The sequence below is a fragment of the Bufo gargarizans genome, chromosome 8, assembly GCF_014858855.1.
Source record: "Bufo gargarizans isolate SCDJY-AF-19 chromosome 8, ASM1485885v1, whole genome shotgun sequence".
Lineage (NCBI taxonomy): Eukaryota > Metazoa > Chordata > Amphibia > Anura > Bufonidae > Bufo > Bufo gargarizans.
The window spans coordinates 33,651,906-33,660,911 of record NC_058087.1 but is presented as its reverse complement, the minus strand read 5'-3'; positions in this window follow the sequence as shown (position 1 = coordinate 33,660,911).

Here is a 9,006-nt window from a genome sequence, read left to right as displayed (position 1 = left end):
TTTCAGGGGGAGGATGACTGTAGGACAGGAGAATACAGTCTATTGCCCCCTGTTATCAGCCATTTCAGGGGAGAGGATGACTGTAGGACAGGAGAATACAGTCTATTGCCCCTGTTATCAGCCATTTCAGGGGAGAGGATGACTGTAGGACAGGAGAATACAGTCTATTGCTCCCTGTTATCAGCCATTTCAGGGGAGAGGATGACTGTAGGACAGGAGATACAGTCTATTGCCCCTGTTATCAGCCATTTCAGGGGAGAGGATGACTGTAGGACAGGAGAATACAGTCTATTGCTCCCTGTTATCAGCCATTTCAGGGGAGAGGATGACTGTAGGACAGGAGAATACAGTCTATTGCTCCCTGTTATCAGCCATTTCAGGGGAGAGGATGACTGTAGGACAGGAGAATACAGTCTATTGCTCCCTGTTATCAGCCATTTCAGGGGAGAGGATGACTGTAGGACAGGAGAATACAGTCTATTGCCTCCCTGTTATCAGCCATTTCAGGGGAGAGGATGACTGTAGGACAGGAGAATACAGTCTATTACTCCCTGTTATCAACCATTTCAGGGGAGAGGATGACTGTAGGACAGGAGAATACAGTCTATTGCCCCCTGTTATCAGCCATTTCAGGGGAGAGGATGACTGTAGGACAGGAGAATACAATCTATTGCCCCCTGTTATCAGCCATTTCAGGGGAGAGGATGACTGTAGGACAGGAGAATACAGTCTATTGCCCCCTGTTATCAGCCATTTCAGGGGAGGCTGTAATATTCTCCAATGAGTTGAATGATGGCAAAGCCAGGATCACAGCTTTACGCCTGATATCTGATATCAGCGGCTCCTCTTATGCTGCTGCCCTGTTCAACACTGAACAGATAGAGGACCTTCCAGTGTAATACAGGTCCGGCTATGACATGTCTGCAGCTTGCTATCATATGACTATTTTACAACTTTAATTGTGCAGTGAAGTCGCAGGTGAGTCACGTCGAATGAATGGAGTAATAATTCTGTGTGACCTGCGACGTGTGATACAAAATCTAACATGTCTGGATTCTTTGTGACTGTTGCAGTCAGTCGAAGCATGTTACATGTCCCAAGTTGCAGTGTAGCCAAACCCTAAAAAGTGCACCATATAGTCAGCCCCTTCAGATGTGGGCTGACGTCTTTTAGGCTACGTTGACATCTAGTGGTAAGAAACTAGAATGCAGCCATGCGGCTGGACTGCAAAGGACAAGCGGTCAATTCTTATTTTTTTTAAACTGGACAAGATAAGACTCGACCAGGCTCAAGGGGCACCAAATCAATCAAAGGGTTTTTTTCGGGGTGCAAATTCTTAGTCTTAAAATTTAAAGGGACATTTTATGTAAAAATAGAAATCACTGGCATCTATAAATATTAGGGCTCATGTACACGACTGTTGTTTGGATCTATATTCGAGCCGCAAAAAATGGCCCCCATCATTTCAACGGGGCCGCAAAAGATGTGCACAGAACTCCCTGTGCTGTCCGCATCCATTTCTCCGTTCCATTGGCCCCACAAAAAAATGAACACAGTTATTTTTTTGTCCGTTTTGCAGACAAGAATAGGCATTTCTATCATGGGCCACCCGTTACATTCCTCAAATTGCTGAACGCATGTGGCCAGCATTTTTGTTTCGGATCCGCAATTTGTGGACTGCAAAACACGGCACGGTGGTGTGCATGAGCACTTAAGTATATACACTTGAATGTTTGAATCAGACATGTTGGGGGGCAGTTTTTTCAGACTTGCAGTCAGCCAAGTTGCAGTTAGTAAATCTGGCGTAACCTAATTATCATAGCTAACCACGCCCACTCCCCGCCCCCACCTTTTCCAAAACGGGGAAAGTGGAGTAAAATTGTAACCCATTTTGCAATGGCAAAACAATATCTCCATGTAGTAGCAGGATAGTACCAATATAATAGTACCCAAATCGTAGGCAGTATTCAAATATTGCTGCAACGCAATTCACAAGTACTACAGGTATATGTCGCTGATTATCACCAGGTGGCTTTCATTTTCTACTGGGTCTCCGCCCTGGTAAATTTGGCCCCAGGCCATCGCTATTGGATCTTTTTTTATCTTAATGTTCATGTGTTAGGGCTCATTCACACGACCGTGTGCCCCCCGTGGCCATATTGCGGCCCGCATATGGCGGGTTTGCAATACACGGGGCACCGACCATGTGCATTCCGCATCACGGATGCAGACCCATTCACTTGAATGGGTACGCAAATCCGGAGATGCGGTGCGGAACGGAACTCCACGGAAGCATTACCGAGTACTTCCTGGGGTTCCATTTCGTGCCTCCGCACCGCAAAAATATAGAACTTGCTCTATCTTTTTTGCGGACCGGACGGATCGCGGACCCATTCAAGTGAATAGATCCGTGATCTGCATGCGGCTGGCCCACGGTTGGTGCCCCTGCATTGCGGACCGCAGTTTGCGCTCCACAGCACGGGCACGGGCGAACAAGCCCTTAAATTGTTATTCCGACATGGCGCCTTTCAGCGCTGCGTCTGCCGAGGCCTGCAGCCCTGCCCCGTCCAGGGAATCTGACTGTGCCGTGTTGTATGAACAAACGAGTTTTCACCCGTCGCAGATTCTATGCTCGTGTTGCTGGCCCTGTATCACCTCCATAGTTATGTGGCTGGGTTTGAACCCCACAGGCTTCGTTATGGGATGTATGAGGGTGCAGCCGCCATCTTATGTACTGGAATCACGTGGGGCGCCTCGTTCTCTAGTAAAGTGCGGTGATTCTAGGCTATTTTTCTTTATTTTTAAAAGTTTTGGTCACCGCCACATTCCACCTCCAGGAGCTTCTGGGACATCTCATTCTACATCCATAGGCATTAATATGGAGTCATTCCCCCTTTGCTCCTCGCGGAAGGCCCTTCCTTTTCTCCGGCCGTGTGGACCCCGCATCACGGAATTTAACCCAATCACTTGAGTGCTTCCGTGGGGTTTCTCACCGTGCCTCCGCAACGCAAAAATATAGAACACGCACTACTTTCTTGCGGTGCGGACGGACCACGGACCCATTCAAGTTGAATCGGTCTGGATCCGTCTGCAGAATTGTGTGGATGTTGCCCGTGCATTGGGGAGCGCAAGTTGCGGTCCCTAATGAATGGAACGGCTGCACAATGGCCGTGTGCATGAGCCCTTATAAGAAGACTTTCTACAAGATTTTGGAGGGTGTCTCCGGAAGATCATTTGTGAGGTCAGACCCTGATGGTGGAGGAGAGGGCCCGGCTCGCAGTCTCTGTTCTGGCTCTGCATTGGGTCGAGGTCAGGGCTCTGTGCGGCCAACCAAGTTCTTCCACACCAGACTCCCCCAAACCATGCCTTCATCGAGCTTGCTTGGTGCACTGGAACGTAGTCATGGAGGACCAGAAAAGGACCTTCCCCCAAACTGTTCCTACAAAGCTGCAAGCATACAATTGTCCACAATGTCTTATCTGCTGAAGCATTAAGACTTCCCTTCTCTGGAGGGGCTGAGGCCGACCCCTGAAGACCCCCATGCCCATTACTCCCCCTCCACCAGACTATAGCTGGCACAATGCAGTCAGGCGGGTAACGTTCTCCTGGCATTCAGCAGACTCGTCCGTGTGATTGGTCTCTCCACAGAAGATGTCTCCACTGCTCCAGAGTCCAGTGAGGGCATGCCTTACACCAGGGATGTCCAACCTGCTGCCCTTCAGCTGTTGCAAAACAACAACTCCCAGCATCCCTGGAAAGTCTACAGCTATCAAGTAATGCTGGGAGTTGTATTTTTGAAACAGCTGAAGGGACGCAGTTTGGACATCCCTGCCTTACACCACTCCATCCCACACTTGGCATTGTGCTTGGTGATGGAAGGCTGGCATGCAATGGACATGGAGACCTATGCCATGAAGCTCCTGTTAACATCAGAGGAGATGTGGACTCTGTGGTTATGGAGCCAGCAGACATTATGGCCGAGTTGCTGCAGTTTCAGCCACTTCACAATAATACTGCTCACATTTAACCACGGCATCAGACGGGATAAACGTCTGCGATTGGTGTTATTGCCAATTGCAACAGCAGAAACCAGTGGCTGCACTCTCGAGCGGGCGCCATTTGTAAAGACCGGACTTCCACATTACATGTACTATGGAGGTTCTGGAGGGGGTTAAACAATGTTCCTTCACTGAGAGCAAGCAGAGTTCTTGAAAATAGCAAGCAACTGAAACCCAAATTTTACTAGAAAGAATTACCGTAAAGATTTTCTGTATCAGGTGAAGATCATGTCCCCCTAGATTTTTTTGATTTTAATTTACACAGTAACACAGTTTGTAAGGCTGAAAAAAGACATTTGTCCATCCAGTTCGGCCCGTTATCCTGCAACTCCCTGGCATCAGAATGACTCCCTGGATCCCCGACCCCTCTCTAGTAGCTGTAGCCTGTAATATTATTACACTCCAGAAATACATCCAGGCCCCTCCTAAACTCTTCTAGTGACTCCACCATCACCACCTCCTCAGGCAGAGAGCTCCATAGTCTCACTGCTCTTACCGTAAAGAATCCTCTTCTAATTTATTTCACTACATTTCTTAACACCTGCCAATATTTTTAATGATAACTAATTAATGACTGATGTAGATAGTTTATTGCTGGTTTTATATTCCATTAGAAAATGTAGTGAAATAAAATAAATAATCCAGGGGGACAGCTGAAAGGGTTAATCCCATCTGGTGGTTTCACCTCTTCTGCTTGCCCGCTGCCTTCTCCCCGGTTCCAGGGGTGGGCAGTACTCATGTTTCTGATTGATAGATCAGATAAGGGGCGCGCTGAAGACAACCTTGTGCCGCTTGCCTGACGGTAGTCCTCTAAGGCCCCTTTCACATGGGCGAGTATTCCGCGCAGATGCGATGCGTGAGGTGAACGCATTGAACCCGCACTGAATCCGGACCCATTCATTTCTATGGGGCTGTGCACACGAGCTGTGATTTTCACGCATTACTTGTGCGTTGCGTTAAAAAAAAAAAAAAAATCACAGCATGCTCTATATTCTGCGTTTTTCACGCAACGCAGGCCCCGTAGAAGTGAATGGAGTTGCGTGAAAATTGCAAGCATCCGCAAGCAAGTGAGGATGCGGTGCGATTTTCACACACGGTTGCTAGGAGACGATCGGGATGGAGACCCGATTATTATTATTATTCTCCCTTATAACATGGTTATAAGGGAAAATAATAGCATTCTGAATACAGAATGCATAGTACAATAGCGCTGGAGGGGTTAAAAAAAATAAAAAAAAATGTTTTACTTACCTTAATCCACTTGCTCGCGCAGCCGGCATCTCTTCTGCATTCATTTTTGCTGTGTGCAGGAAAAGGACCTGTGGTGACGTCACTCCGGTCATCACATGATCTTTTACCATGGTGATGGATCATGTGATGGACCATGTGACGACCGGAGTGACATCACCACAGGTCCTTTTCCTGCACACAGCAAAAAAAATAAAAAAAAAAGACAGAAGAGAAGCCGGGCTGCGTGATCAAGTGGATTAAGGCAAGTTACATTTTTTATTTAATTTTTTTTAACCCCTCCAGTGCTATTGTACTATGCATTCTGTATTATTTTCCCTAATAACCATGTTGAGGGAAAATAATGCAATCTGCAGAACACTGATCCCAAGCTCGAACTTCTGTGAAGAAGTTCGGTTTTGGGTACCAAACATGCAGATTTTTCTCATGCGCGTGCAAAATGCATTACAATGTTTTGCACTCGCGTGGAAAAATCGCGCATGTTCCCACAACGCACTCGCACCTTTTCCCGCAACGCCCGTCTGAAAGAGGCTTAAGAGTTTGTTCACATGTTGCTGTTTCTTTGCTGAAGTTTATCCAAAGGCCTGAATCTTTTTCCAAAGTGTCAATAAGACAGCAGCACAAATCTGTGGCATGTGAATAAACTATATGGATAGAGCAATATGGGGCAGATTTGTAGCGGAAATTTCCCCATTCACCTGATTGGGGCTTGCAGAAATCAGATGAATAAAAAGGATATTGAATGAAATTTTTTTTTGCAATTTTTAGGAATAGGGCTCTTGTCACCCAGCAGTATTTATATTAATGTGTATCATATGTCAAAATATTCATCATATTCATTTTTTATAATATATATAATATTTTTTTTCTATTTTGCAAAGGTGTTTAAATAAAACCTTTTATATTTGATCAGGGGGTTAATTAAAACCACTTCTAAAATTGGTATCTGTAACTTTATTAAATAAATGCTTTGTCATGACAAAAAAAAAGACAAAGATCGAATGAGTAACATAAATTATACGATGAATAAATAGTATACAGCAATCTTCACTTCTGTAATAAAAAGGTGAGATTTTTTTTCTTTTTATTAAAGTACAAAATGTTAAACAGAACTTACAGTTTCCATCGTGTTCAGATTTCCAACTTAAGTTTTAAACTATAGATAGAGATTTTTGTCTTTTATGTTTTTTGTACACCGGTTAAATCTATGAATAACTGCAATGTAATGATGGAGCAAAAAAACAAAAACAAAACAAACAAAAAAACACATGAAATCTATACAGCAACCTGGAAAAACAACCATAGTGAATATTGCAGTACAAGGAAAAAAAATAAAAACAACAAAGAGTCTGGTTATTGAAAAAGGCAGAAAAGTGTTATGGATGAGTTGGCATCCAACACTGCCAAGTGATTGTGTTTTCACAAAAAACAAAAAAAAAACACTGACATGATATAAAGTCCACCGGCTGGAGAAATGTGAATGATTTTTTCTTTTAAAAAATAGTGCAAAAAACTCCTGAAGTAGTGGTTAAAAAAAATAAAACACAAAATAAAAAAAAAATAAAAAACACAAAAATGACATAAAAACAAAGGCTATATACCGCATTAGAAAAAAAAAAATATATAAAAAAAAAAAAAATCACTTTCACAAATTTTTTTTGCTACTCCACCTGGAAACATTCTTCAACTGGCTTGAGCACATTTAAAAATTTCGAAGAAAATATTTACACATTTTTATATATATTTCTTTTTTTAAAGATGCGCGACATCTATCTCATTGTTTACATGCTCTTTCCTCCCTACCACAGCTCATATTAAGAAAAAGGGTGACATGGCGCCAATTAGGGGTACTTGCAGTGGGCATCTGTGACAATTATTTCTAAAATAAATTTGCAATGACTGAAGTGCAAGAAGTCGCTGCGGGACTGGAATAAACTGCAAATTTTGACAATTATTTTGAAAGGACACAGTAGGTTCAGTTTTGCTGAGATTTTCCACTGGACATTTCCAATTCTAGTCCCTTTAGGCCTCATGCACATGACTGTATGCGTTTTGCGGTCCGCAAAAAAAAAAAAAAAAAAAAACACAACGGATGACGTCCGTATGGATCCATTGTAATAATGCCTATCCTTGTCCGCAAACTAGAAAAAAATAAATAAATAGGACAAGCACAATTTTTTTTTTTTTTGTGGGGCTACGGAACAGACATACTGATGCGGACAGCACATTGTGTGCCGTCCGCATTTTTTGCGGACCCGTTGAAATGAATCGGTCCTCATCCTATCAGCAAAAAAAACTGAACGGACAAGGAAACTAAATACAGGTCGTGTGCTTGAGGCCTTAGTAATAGATTACCAATGGCCCCTGGGTGGGTAAAGCCTCATGCACACGACACCCACAGACTTCTACATGGGCCCATGCACATGACCATTCGCTGTTTGTGGCCCGCAAATTGTGGATCTGCAAAATTCGGATACCAGCCGTGTGCATGCCGCGGAACGGAAGGCCTGGCTCCTAATAGAACAGTTCTATGCTTTTCCATAACGCGGACAAGAATAGAACATATTCTATCATTCTGCAGACAGCACGGAACGGACGAGCAATGTGGACAGAACAGCAGCCCCTTTGATTGAAAGGGTCAGAATCTGACCCACAAAAAAAATAAAAAATGCGTATCGGACGCGGTCCCAAGCCACCATTGTGTGAATGAGCCCTAAGGCTCTATGGTACCACTGTGTGCATTTATTGTTCTATGGAGGTGTGCTTGTTGCAATTTTGCAGAGGAATCCATAGCATTGCTTCTTTGGGAGGAGATCTAAAGGCTCAAAAAGTGTATGTTAGACCGCTTTGGCTTAGAGAAAAGGGGTGTGGATTGACAGGAAATGGGCGTGACTTAAAAGTGTCACTTTGTTGCAAAATCTTGGCACAAACCAAGAGGTGTCATAAAGAAATTGTTACTGTCTGAAGTTAAAAGTCAGTGTCTAAAAATGCGCCAAATTTATCATAAAGCAAGGTTGGCACATTTAGTCTAGTTATAAGAGAACTAAACGTAGGGCGGTATTAATATCTCCATAATAAGGTGCCATATGGCGGCACGTGAAGACATTTAAATTAGGCAAAGTATCTAGAGATGAGGCAGATTTATCATACAGTTTGGCACATCTAGTTAGAAGAGGTCTCCATTTAAGACTGCATTAATCCTTCTGCCCCAATATCTGCATACTAGTGCACCATATGGCGGCACATCAACAAATAGAATTCCTACAGCTCTGAACCTCAGGGACCATGCGGTCTGGTGTGAAGGCTTGGAGCCCATCTGCCATGTGCATGAGGACTAATACTATGCAGTAACAGACTAGGAACGGGCATACGTCAGTGACCACACAAAGTGATCGATTGAAGAGCAACGGATACGTTTTGATATGAAAATATGAGCAAAAGTGAATCTATGCTTTAACTCTATATTAGAAAAATATATATAAAAAAATAAATTACTATTTTTATTTTTAATAATGCTACTTTTTAAATGTAATTCTTATACTAGTGATTTGTAGAACCAATTGATGGGAATCTCTCATTTCTTCTAGATCATAGATATATTATTAATTTACTTATGTAAATATTTTCGATTCTCTTGAACTAAAGGATCAAAAAGCCCCCGACATTATTTTTAAAATGAATGTCATCACAGACCAAACTA